The sequence below is a fragment of the Coenobita brevimanus genome, chromosome 22 (assembly GCF_032717465.1).
Source record: "Coenobita brevimanus isolate Jiangsu-jjx chromosome 22, ASM3271746v2, whole genome shotgun sequence".
Classification (NCBI taxonomy): Eukaryota; Metazoa; Arthropoda; class Malacostraca; order Decapoda; family Coenobitidae; genus Coenobita; species Coenobita brevimanus.
In genome coordinates this window covers 37728555-37741915 of record NC_136975.1, presented here as the reverse complement: position 1 = coordinate 37741915, position 13361 = coordinate 37728555, and the positions used below count along the sequence as shown (strand labels likewise).

Sequence of the window (13361 nt, the reverse complement as noted above, 5' to 3'; positions counted from 1 at the left end):
ACCATAGGGGTATTTGCCTTCTTAGTGTGACTGGTAAAATATATGGTAGAATACTCATTGATAGGGTTAGGCATATGACAGAGGAGGTAGTTGGAGAAGAACAAGGGGGATTTAGGAAGGGAAAAGGGTGTGTAGATCAGATATTTGTTCTAAGATGTTTAGTGGAGAAGTATCTAGAGAAGGGAAGGAAAGTGTATGCTGCCTTCATGGGCTTGGAGAAAGCTTATGACAGAATAGATAGGAAAGGTATGTGGAAGGTATTAAGAATATATGGAGTGGAGGGGAAATTGTTGAGTGCTGTGAAGAGTATGTACGAGGGAGCTAGGGCTACGGTGCGAGTGGATGGTGAGCTGAGTGAGTTCTTTGATCTCAATGTGGGACTGAAACAGGGTTGTGTAATGTCTCCATGGCTGTTTAATATATATATGGATGGGGTCGTAAAGGAGGTACAAGGTAGGGCAGTGGATGTGGGGGTGGCCCTAATGAATGAGGGTGAGATTTGGAAGCTTCCGGTGTTGCTGTTTGCTGATGATACAGTATTGTTGAGTGAAGATGAATGGGAGTTGCAAGGTTTGGTGAATGAATTTGGGACAGTGTGTAGGAGGAGGAAGCTGAAAGTTAATGTAAACAAAAGTAAAGTTATGGTGTTTGAGAGGAATGAAGTCACAGAGTGTGCAGTGAGGTTTTATGGTGAGGATATGGAGAATGTGAGTGCATTCAAGTACTTGGGTAGTGTGATGAGTAAGGATGGAACTTTGGGGGATGAAGTACATGAAAGGGTACAGCAGGGAAGGAAGGTTGTTGGCATACTGAAAGCAGTGATGAGAAATAGGGAGGTGAGTATGGAAGTTAAGAAGTCACTGCATGATGGTATTGTGATCCCTACCCTGACGTATGGAAGCGAGGCGTGGACCTTGCAAGAGGGGAACAAGTCAAGAGTGAGAGCAGTGGAAATGAGTTACTTGAGAGGAGCATGTGGAGTGACATGGAGGGACAGGTTGACGAATGAAGAAGTGAAGGAATGTTGTGGGGTAGATGTGGATGTGGTTGAAAAGATTAGGAGAAATACACTGAGGTGGTTTGGACATGTGGAGAGGATGGGGAATGAAAGACTGACTAAGAGGGTGTATGTAGGTGAGGTGGAGGGAGGGAGAGGGAGGTGTAGACCGAGGATGAGGTGGAGGGATGGAGTTGAGAGGTATATGAGGGAGGGGGGGGTGAGTTGGGGGGAGGGTAGTCAAATGGTGGGTGACAGAGTGACTTGGAGGCGTTTTGTCTGCGGCCACCCTTTGCGGGATTAGGGCGTCGGGCTATAGATAGATAGATAGATAGTAACTTTTTCACTTCCATGCTCACTTCCCTGTTTCTTATCACTGCTTTTAAAGAACCAGCAACCTTTCTTCCCTGCTGTACCCTTTCAAGCACTTCACCCTCCAAACCTCCATCCTTACTCATCACACTACCCAACTACTTAATCATACTCACATTTTCCAATTCCTCACCATCCAACCTCGCTGTACATTCACTGACTTCACCTCTCTCAAAGACCATCACTACTCTTCCCTACATTCATCTTTAGATTCCATTTCTTACACACTCTCTCAAACTTATCCACCAAGCCTTGCAGCTCCCCTTCGTCTTCACTCAACAACACAGTATCATCTGCAAACAACAGTACAGGGAGTTTCCAAACACTATCCTCTGTCACCAGGGCCACTCTAACATCCACTACCCTTCCTTGTACCTCTTTTATTACCCCATCCATGTACAGATTGAACAACCATGGAGACATGACACATCCCTGTTTCAAACCAACTTTCAAAGAGAAAAATTCACTTAGTTCACCATCCACATGCACTGCAGCCTTTGCACCATCGTACATACTCTTCACAGAATTCAACAACTTCCCATCTACTCCATATATTCTTAACACTTTCCATAATCCTTGTCTATCTACCCTGTCATATGCTTTCTCCAAATCCATGAAAGCCGCATACAACTTCTTTCCCTTCTCTAGAAACTTTTCCACTATAGATCTAAGAATAAATATCTGATCTACACAACCTCTTCCCTTCCTAAAGCCTCCCTGTTCTTCTCCAACTAATTTCTCTGTTCTTTCTCTAACTCTGTCAATAAGTATCCTACCATACACTTTTCCTGTTATACTAAAAAGACAAATGCCCCTATGATTACCACACACTTCTATTTCCCCTTTTCCTTTGTACAAGGGAATAGTTATACCTGACTTCCAATCCTCCGGGACTCTACCTTCCTCCCAGGCCAAGCTGCACATCTTCCACATCTCCATTCTACTACTATCTCTCCCCCATGCTTCAGCATTTCACCACACACTAAATTCATTGTTCATATTTTACTGCGTAACTCTTTATCTAATTAATTGATCTACACATGCTGTAAATGTAATTACCTTATTCTACCTTGAAGCCATGCAGCAACTCTGTATTGTTCCAAGTCAGTAATCACTGCCCTGTCTATTTCTTCCCAGCACATTTGTGTTTATCTATCCATACCATTTGCCTTGGTGTAGCCCCTAGTAAAATATCCCCATAACTAAAATGCTACACGTCAACGGGAGACCGTGCAAGCTGAGTGAAAGATGATTACTGGGGAAATATGAAAGCATGCATGGAAAAGTTTGAGAGGAATGAGAGAGTGCTTTCGATTGGAGATGTGAATGGAAAAGTAGGGAATGTGAAGGTGTATGGAGTAGTTAGTGAGGGGGGTGTGCCTGCAGAAGAGGATGAGAATGGCAGTGCTCTAGTGCACATTTCTTTGGGGTGGGGGTTGGTGATAGCCAATACCATCTTTAGGCATATAATGATCCACAGGCATACATGGCGAGTGATGAGAAGGGTGGGTGGTTAACAGAATGAATGGCAGGCAGTGATTGATTACATTGTGTGTTGGATGAGAGAATGAGAAGGTATGTAATGATGCAAGAGCATTTGGAGGTTGGGGGAGGTGGTGGTGAAAGTCAGGGTACAAATGCAATGGTTGAATAGAACTAAAGAAGGACAGGAGGAATTAGTCCATACAAGGAGGGTAGAAAGGTTGTAAGAGGATGGAATAAAGGCAGAATATAAGAGAGAAGTGGAGGAGCGTTTGGGTATGATGTGGAGCAGATGGGGGAGGTGGACGATTATGTGCAAGATATTCACAGAAGAAATCTGTGTGGCATGTGAGGTGGTGGTTCTGGTGAAAAGAAGGAGAAAGGGAGTGCAAGGAAGAGCATGGTGGAATGAAGAGGTGAGGCAAGCTGTGGTGCAAAAGAATACATATAGAGTGGATGGGAAGCAGAGGCATGAAGTTGAGAGACAGAAGAGAGTTATATGTAGAGAGGAATAGAGAGGTGAAAAGATTAGTAAGAAAGAGTAAGAGGAGAGTGGATGAGAAATTTGTACTGTAAGTGAAAAGTGGAGGGAATGTAAGAAAATGGTGTGGAAGGAGGTAAAGAGAGTTAGACTTGATGGTAAAGAATTATTAGGTGAATGAAAGATAAAAATGATACGTATATAGATTGATTGTGGAGAAGGGAAAAAAAGTGAGCAGATGGAGAGAACACTTTAAGGAATAGTTAAACATAGAGAATGAAAGAAATGCAAGTACAATGTAAGTGGCTGGGGAATGGCAGGAAGGAGGAGGGAGGTGAGAAGGGACGAAGAGATTGGTAGCATGGAAGTAGTGGTAGCAGTGAAGAAAGTCAAAATAGGGAAATCCCCAGAAATTGATTGAGTGGTGTATGGTGAAATGTTGATGCATAGAGGAGCGATAGTAGTAGAATTGATGTGGAAGATGTGCAGATTGGTCTGGGAGGAAGGTAGAGTCCCTGAGATTTGGAAGTCAGGGATAATTCCCCTGTACAAAGGATAAGGGGAAAAAGAAGTGTGGTAATCATAGGGACATTTGTCTTCTTAGTGTAATAGGAGAAGTATGTGGTTGGATACTTTTTGACAGAAATAGGGAAATAACAGAGGCATTAGTTGCAGAAGAACAGTGAGGTTTTAGGGAGGGAAGAGGTTGTGTAGATCAGATACCCATCCCTGTGTCTTGAACGGAAAAATTTCTAGAGAAGGGAAAGTTGTTTGTGGCCTTCATGGATTTGGAGATATCATATGACATGGTGGATAGACAAGGAATGTAGAAAATATTAAGAATATTTGGAGTAAGTGGCATGCCGTTGAATGCCATGAGGAGTATGTAAGGGTGCTAAGGCTGCAGTGTGTGTGGATGATGAACTCAGTGAATTTTCCTGTCTGAATGTTGGATTGAAACAGGGATGTGTCATGTCCCCATGGTTGTTCAGAGTGTACCGTATATGGATGGGGCCATAAAAGACAAAGAAGGTAGGGTAGTCGATGTTGGGGTGGCCCTAATGAGAGTGGTCAGTGTTTGGAAACTTCCTGTTCTGTTGTTTGCAGACGATACTTTATTGCTAAGTAAAGGCGAATGGAAACTACAAGGCTTGATGAATGACTTTGGGGGAGTGTGTAAGCAATGGAATCTAAAGGTGAATGTGGGGAAGAGTAAAGTCATGGTCTTAGAGAGAAATGAGATCACCGAATGCACAGTGAGGTTGGATGAGAAGGAACGGAAAATATGAGTGCATTTAGCCTAAGTACTTGGGTAGTGTGATGAGTTAGGATGGAATTTTTGAGGATGAAGTGCTTGAAAAGGTACAACATGGATGCAAGGTTGCTGGTTAATCGAAAACAGATAAGAAATAGGGAAGTGAGCCTGAAAGTAAAAAAGTCACTGCATGATAGTATTGTGATACCAACTCTGACATATGGAAGTGAAGCTTGGACCCTGTTGGAAGGACAGGTCTAGAGTGAGGGCAGTGGAAATGAGTTGTTTGAGAGGAGCATGTGGAGTTACATGGAGTGACAGACTGTCAAATGATGAAGTAAAGGAGTGCTGTTGTGTGGATGTGACAGAAGGCTTGAAAAATATATCGAGGTGATTTGGCCATGTGGAGAGGATGCAAAGTGAGAGACTAATGAAAAGAGTGTGTGTGAGTGAGGTGGAGGAGGGAGAGGGGGAGGGGGCATCCAAGGATGAGATGGAGGTGGAGGGAGGGGGAGTCCGAGGATGAGATGGAGGGATGGAATGGAGAGGGATATGAGAGGGGGTGGGTGGGTGTGAGCTGGGGGAAGGGAAGTGAGATGACAGGGGACAAGGTGACATGTAGGCGATTTGTTTGTGGCTATCCCGTACAGGATTGAGGCATCTGGGAGTAGATAGAGAGAGAGATTTTTACAAAGGGGGAACTTTCCAAATGTTTTCTGGTACCTAGTTGGCAAGCCTAACTCAGTCATGGATCAAAAACAGTAACATAATTATTGTGATTATTATACCTGTATATATCTGGGTAAACTTATGAAATTTGAGACGAATGTAGAGTACCGCTACTCGTCAGTAAAATTGTCGTTATTAAAAAAATATCACACACACGAATGAATGGTTATGGCTTGCTGTTTTGCATTTCTGTAAAATAGTCTTCGATTTGGCAGTCCCTTAACTTAATTAGTTCATTATACAGGATTAATAATGAGCTGAGTGGAGTTAGTCTTCAAATACACACACTAGTCATAACTTAATCCTGAGTAAGAGTACAGTAGTGCCTTACTGAAGTTTTTCTTTGCCTTAGTAGTGTAAAATTTTGTTTTCAAATACAGTCGACAAGTGTCCATTGCTTGAAAAAGTCTGCTGTTTGAAAAAGAAAGGAAAAATAGCAAAAGAAATACAATGGTATCAAAGATGAGGTGCAGAAACACTATTGCGGACTAGTTTACCTCACAATGCCCAATTTTCTATGGACCCATTAAATTACGACTTGCATCATGGTGTATGCGCCAGTGCAAGATCGTGCAAGCAGAGTGAGAGAAGAGTTCTGGACAAATGTGGAAGTGTGCATGGAAAAGTTTGGAAGGAATGAGAGAGTGTTTTTGATGAGTGATATAAATGGTAAAGTAGGGAATATGAAGGTGGATGGAATAGTTAGTGAGTGGGGCGTGCCTGCTGAGATAGATGAGAATGACAGTGCATTAGTGGACATTTGTGCCAGGAGGGGGTTGGTGATAGCCAATACCCTCTTCAGGCACAAAATGATCCACAGGTATACATGGCAAGTGATGAGAAGGGTGGTTGGTGAACTGAATGACAGGAAGGCAATGATTGATTATGTGTGTGGTTGAAAGAATGCGAAGATGTTTAGTAGATGCAAGAGCCTATAGAGGTTGGGGAAGTGGACTTTCTGACCACTACTTGGTGGTGGCCAGAATCCAGATCCAAGTAAGATGGAGAAATAGAAGAAGGGAAGGACGGGAGGAAGGAGTAGTTGCAAGGAGAGTGGAAAGGTTACAAGAGGATGAGAAAAAGGCAGAATATAAGAGAGGAGTGGAGGAGCCATTGAGTAAATATGAATTGGAGCAGATGGGGGACGTGGAAGGTGTGTGAAAGATATTCAAAGAAGAAATATGTGCAGCATGTGATGTGGTGTGTGGGGTGAAGAGAAGATGGAAGGGGGTGCAAGGAACAGCATGGTGGAATGAGGAGGTGAGACAGGCTGTGGCACAAAAGAAGAAAGCATACAATGAATGGATGAGAAATAGGGGCTTGGAAGAAGTTGAGAGGTGGAAGAGAGGGTTATACAGTATGTAGAAAGAAAGAGAGAGGTGAAATGATTAGTACGAGAGAGTAAGAAGACAGCGGATGAGGAATTTGGAAGGAATTTGAGTGTAAAGTGGAGGGACTGTAAGAAAATGTTCTGGAAAGAGGTGAAGAGAGTAAGACAGGGTGGCAGTGAAGTTAGCAGGGGAGTGAAAGAAAAAAAATGATAGATTACTAGTGGAGAAGGGAGAAAGAGTGAAAGAAAAAAAATGATAGATTACTAGTGGAGAAGGGAGAAAAAGTGAGCAGATGGAGGGAACACTTTAAGGAATTGTTGAACATGGAGAATGAAAGTAATGCGAGTATAAGTGGCTGGGGAATGGCGGGAGAAGGAGAGAGGTGAGAAGACAGGAAGAAATCAGTAAGATAGAAGTTGTGGAAGTAATGAAGAAAGTCAAATTGGGTAAAGCCCCAGGAATTGATGGAGTGTGTGATGAAATGCTGAAGCATGGGGGAGAGATGGTAGTAGAATGGATGTGGAAGATGTGCAGATTGGCCTGGGAGGAAGGTAGAGTCCCAAAGGATTGGAAGTCAGGTATAATTATTTCCTTGTACAAAGGAAAAAGGGTAATCATAGGGGCATTTGTCTTCTTAGTGTAATAGGAAAAGTATATGGTAGGATACTTATTGACAGAGTTAGGGAAATAACAGAACTTAGTTGGAGAAGAACAGGGAGGCTTTAGGAAGGGAAGAGGTTGTGTAGATCAGATATTTATTCTTATATCTTTAGTGGAAAAGTTTCTAGAGAAGGGAAAAAAGTTGTCTATGGCCTTCATGGATTTGGAGAAAGCATATGACAGGCTGGATAGACAAGGATTGTGGAAACTATTAAGAATATATGGAGTAGATGGAATGTTGTTGAATGCTGTGAAGAGTATGTATGATGGTGCTAAGGCTGCAGTACGTGGGGATGGTGAAATGAGTGAATTTTTCTATTTGAAGGTTGGGTTGAAACAGGAATGTGTCGTGTCTCCATGGTTGTTCAGTCTGTTCATGGATGGGGTAATAAAAGAGATACAAGGTAGGGCAGTGGATGTTGGAGTGGCCCTGGTGAGAGAGGGTAGTGTTTGGAAACTCCCTGTACTGTTGTTTGCAGATGATACTGTGTTGCTGAGTGAAGACAAAGGGGAGCAGCAAGGCTTTGTGGATGAGTTTGGGAGAGTGTGTAAGAAACGGAATCTAAAGGTGATTGTAGAGAAGATTATAGTGTTGGTCTTTGAGTGAGGTGAAGTCAGTGAATGTACAGTGAGGTTGGATGGTGAAGAAATGGAAAATGTGAGTATGTTTAAGTTCTTGGGGAGTGTGATGAGTAAGGATGGAAGTTTGGAGGGTGAAGTGCTTGAAAGGGTACAACAAGGAAGAAAGGTTGCTGGTTCCTTGAAAGCAGTGATAAGAAACAGGGAAATGAGCATGGAAGTGAAAAAGTTACTACATGACAGTATTGTGATACCAACTCTTTACTTATGGAAGTGAAGGTTGGACGTTGTTGGAAGGGCACAAGCCAAAAGTGAGAGCAGTGGAAATGAGTTATTTAAGAGGAGCCTGTGGAGTCACAAGGAGAGACAGGCTGACAAATGAGGATATAAAGGAGCATTGTGGTGTGGATGTGGATGTGATAGGAAGCGTTATGAGGAACACAGTGAGGTGGTTTGGCCATGTGGAGAGGATGGAGGGTGAAAGACTGATGAGGAGAGTGTATGTGAGTGAGGTGGAGAGGGGGAGAGGGAGGGGGAGGCTGAGGATGAGATGGAGGGATGGTGTGGAGAGGTATATGAGAGAGGGGTGTGAGAGTTGGGAGCAGGGCAGTGAAATGGCAGGGGACAGGGCGACGTGGAGGCGATTTGTTTGTGGCCACCCCGTACGGGATTGAGGCGTCTGGCAATAGATCTGTCTATCTATCTATCTATCTATATTATATATATGTATATATATATATATATATATATATATATATATATATATATATAGGCCTGTCTGTATCTATATCTATCTATCTATCTATATAGATATATATATCTATATCTATCTATCTACCTAAGTAATCCCTCTGATATCCGGATGCCCATGTTCCGGACATCCCCAATAACTGGACATTTTCGTCCCGGGATCCAATATTCCCAAAATGGGCCAAAAACCACAAAAAATTTGAAAAAAATCTTACTTTTTCCCAACCATAATTTGAAATTGGCACGGACGAGCTGTGTTTTGGTGCGTTGTTCCACCGACGTCCGCTAGAGCACCCCTGCATCCTCCCCACTTACCACCCATCTCTTGTTGTGTGTGGACGCTCGTTGTCATGGCTGCCCACGTGGTTGCTTTTGTGGTGGTGCCTTACCTGCTGCAGGCCCTCCTGCTACTCTCGTGCCTCTCCTTCGTGTGTGTGATGATGGCCCCGCCACCTGAGAAGAGGAAGAGTGTGGTTTTGACTATGGAGAAGAAGAGGGAGATATTGGACAAGGCGGATGCGGGATGGTTAACCTCACGTATCCTCCGTGAATTCAACCTGGCCCGGTCTACTTTGTTTGATATCAAGAGATCCCGCAATAAACTCATGGAGTACACGACTGACTTCTCGTCGAAAAGCAAACGCAACGTGGAGAGGAAGGTGATGTATACTCCCAAGTATGCAGAAGTCAACCGCTCTACGTTGATTTGGTATCGACAGCAAGGTGCTGCTGGTGTGATGGTGAGTGGCACTGAGCTGAAGGCTGCTGCTGAGAAGTTTGCAAGGCATCACGACGCCCTAGACTTCAAGGCATCCGAGGGTTGGCTCTTCACATTCAAGTTATGACATGGCCTTACCAACCGTATGTCTCATGGCGAAGCTTTGGACGCCAACAAGGATGGAGTTGACGAGTCTCTGCACAAGGTGAAGGGCTTGATCGACAGGGAGGTCCTAACTCTTGGTCAAGTCTACAACACTGACGAAACTGGCTTATTCTATCGCTCTTTGCCTACGAACACTCTAGCCAAGGAGACGTGTACCTGGCTGCAAGCAACGGATATCTGCTTTGTGTTGTGCAAATGCTAACGGCATGCACCGGCTCAAGCCCGTTATTGTTGGCCGTGCAAAGCAGCCTCGGTGTCTTTGTGGGATGATGGATGTCCTTCCTGTCGTCTGGTACCATTCCTTGAAGGCATGGTTCACAGCCCAGATCTTCAAAGACTGGTTCCACCGCCATTTTGTCAAGGAGGTCATCCATTACCAGACGGAGAAACTGGGAATCCCACGCGACCAGGTAAAGGCCCTCCTTCTCCTCGACAATGCGTTTTCCCACCTTTGTGACAAGGAGTTGGTGGCTGAGAATGGGCGCATTAGGTGCATGTTTCTGCCACCTAATACTACTGCTCTCATCCAACCAAAGGACGCAGGAGTGATCGTGGCAACGAAGAGGCTGTACCGGCGGAAGTTCCTGGACGAGGTGATGGTTGTCTTCGAGGACGAGGACGAGGACGAACGCAGGGAGGGACGGGACACGCAAGACCAGCAGACTTTGGAAAACATTCGCCGCTACAACATCAAGTCTGCAATCTACAACTGGGCCAGTGCATGGAAGGAAATCCCTGTCAAGACTCTAAAAAAAGATTGGTCTCGTCTGCTTCTTGGAATGGATGTGGAGCACGATTTCCTAGGTTTTGACATGGATGACTTCCAGGCACGTCTACGTGCGCGTGGGGACGATGTTGATGTGGACAAAGTACGTGAGTGGTTGGATGACGACGAGGGTGATCCTGGGTATCAGACATTGTCTGATATTGAGATCGCATCTTCAGTTGCAGGTGTCAGTACCCAGCTTGAAGATTCCGACGAGGACAGCGACGATGATGCGGACTCCTCTCAGCGTGACACTACGCGTCATTAATCGTCAAAATCATCGTTCCTCGCGTCAATCAACGATTGACAGCTTTTTCAGGCCCGTGATCCCTGCTGTGCCCAGCCCTGGCTCCACTCCATTGCCTCCCCAAGACAGGCCCTTATGCTCCAAGCCACAGCCCAGCACATCAGGCACGGTGGAGTCACCACTCGATGTGAGTTTGCGCCTCTCTTCAGAGTCGTCTGCAGTGGGTACGCCATCACCACAACCCAGCGACGCACCTCTAAGTCACCTGCATGAGCTACTCTCAGACTCTGACAGTGATTAGATGCCTAGAACTTCTCCACCAGACCACACGGGAATTTACAGTGTTGTGCACTGAGAAAAAACAGTGCATAGTGTTAAGGAATTTGAGTTCTGAGTGAAAAGACAAAGATTTAATGGACTTTCAGTGTAACGTAAATTAACTAGAGTGTGTTATGTTTAGAGAATGGTTTTATGAGTGGAAAGACTTTAAGTGCAGAGTGCAACACTTATTTCGTTAAGGTACAATGGAGTTCAAGTAAGACAAGAGTGCGCAGTGTTAAGAGAATGGAATTCTGAGTGCAAATGACTAAGTTCAGTGCAAGACTTCATGAACAGTGTATTGCAAGTGCTTCAGGAACCCCTCCGTACTGTCAGAGTCTGAGAGGAGGCGGGTTATTCATTGAGATGGCCAGGGACTTGCTGTAAGTACCCAGAATGTTTCATATTGTACTGTATTTTCCATACTTACCTCTGACACCTCATTTCACTCTTTTATGTCCCGTATTGGTGTGAATAGTGTCTTAGGTGCTATGCATGTGCAGTAGGGAGGTGTTTTTCTGAGTTAGGGTAGGTTAGGGTCCATAACTACCAGTCCAGGAGCCAGGGACTTGTTGTAAGTACCCAGAATGTTTAATATTGTATAAACTCACCTCTAAAACCTCATTTTATGGTTCTTTTGCATTTATTTCAGTCTTTTATGTCCCTTATTGGTGTGATTTGGGTATTAAATAGGTGCAATGCATGTCCAGGGGGAGTTGTATAAGTGTTTTTCTGAGTTAGGGTTCATAAGTACAAGTCCAGGAGGCTGGGGCCCAATATCTGGACAGGACCACTTTCCGGACGTTCCTTTGGTTCTGTTACATCGGGTATTGGGGGGATTACTGTATTTTTTTTGGTAATAATGAATGTTTACGCCAGTGGCCACATCACGTTGAGTGCACCGCTTCTTGTCCGATCAGTAAAGTTAAGTAACGTTGGGTCATGTTAGTACTTGGATGGGTGATCGCCACGGAACACCAGATGCTGTTGGCGTAATGTACGGTGGTAGGTGGGAGCGCTCACCATCCACTCACTTGATATAGTGCTGCTTTGGATGTCTGCCCTTTCCTTTCTTCCTTCCTTCATTTTCCTCTTCCTTCTGCCTACAGGTGACTTTACACTCCCCATTATGTCATGCTTTCCTTCACTCTTTCCTCTTGCTTCTGTCTGTGGGTGACTCTACACTGAGTGATAAATGGTTTCCTGTACACAAGTAAACCATTTACTATGCCGGGTGATAGCCATACAGTATAACCAAATTATGGCTTCTGGTGGTTTAGTGGGTAATTACGGCACTCCAATTGGATTACACCTGTGTGGGTTTGTCGGGACCAACTTCCCTTGCCCTGGGCTCCTATGCTCCCCATTGAGCAGCATAGGATTGGAGAATGGCTGGATGAATTAATTTTTGCAGTGTAATAAATATTGGGAAATATTAATTGTCATGTACAGTGTGTTCATTCCTGACAAAGATATCAATATGTTCATGTACTGAATTCAAGGATACAATACTGTATTCTGCCATGGATGTAAAATAATTTCTTTGAAACTTTTATTGCCCATTGAACTACTGCATATAAGTTACACAAATCAAAGTATGTTATCGTAGTAAATAAGAAGAGAAAAATTGGACTGACTGCATTATATACTTTATATTACCAATAATTCAACAAACAGATGTGGAAGATGTATCCAGAATAGGCTACAGGGAAAATGTCTAGGTTAGGTAACTGTTCTAGAACAAAACAGGAAGAGCAGTGTGTAGTTGCTGTGGTTTGGTGACAAGGATAGAGGAGTTGGGATGTAGTACTGTAAAGTAATTCTTAAATGGTAAAAGAAGCAGTATCCACACTGTAGCTAATTGATTTTAAGGGATTGCAGAGATTTTGTGTATAGGTAGCTACTGTGAAGACAGAAAGAAAAATAAAAGGCTGTTATAATGATAGTGATGAAAGAACAAGGGATGAACATTATGCAGTTATTGTTTAACGCTGTACCTTTATTTAATTAAATTAATTAGTTACTGTATATGAGCTGGGACAAGGATTAATAGTGCTGTGGTAGTGGCAGGGGAGGGGCAGGGTGATTATGATGCAACACTGAGCCCACACACACACACACACACACACACACACACACACACACACACACACACACACACACACACACACCTCAAGGCCACCTCTTCTCAGGGCTGTTGTTGTGTGAGTCTTCTCTTTAGTAGCAGCAATCCACCTGTCTTGCATTGTACAGTTTTTCACCCATTCCTGGCAAGTTGATGCTTTCATGTTACAGTTTGTGTTGGATCAATTGTGGTGTTTTTTTGTATCCTGTTCATTTAGCTTTTGTAATTTTCCAAGTTGTTTGTGTTGGATTATTTTTGCTGTTTTTTTTTGTATCCTGTTCATTTAGCCTTTGTATTTTTCCAAGCTGGTTGATGAAGTATGCACAGCATCCTTAATATATCGTAATTGATGAGAAATGTTCTACATAATAAGTGACATGAAGTGA

General features: G+C 43.7%; 1 long non-coding RNA gene and 1 pseudogene across 1 annotated transcript in view; both read left to right on the top strand.

The window, feature by feature from the left end:
- The window catches only part of LOC145392383 (uncharacterized), a 102390-nt gene that overhangs the window by 31237 nt on the left and 57792 nt on the right, over positions 1 to 13361 (top strand). The window lies entirely within an intron of this gene.
- LOC145392573 (5S ribosomal RNA) lies at positions 11725 to 11843 on the top strand (annotated as a pseudogene).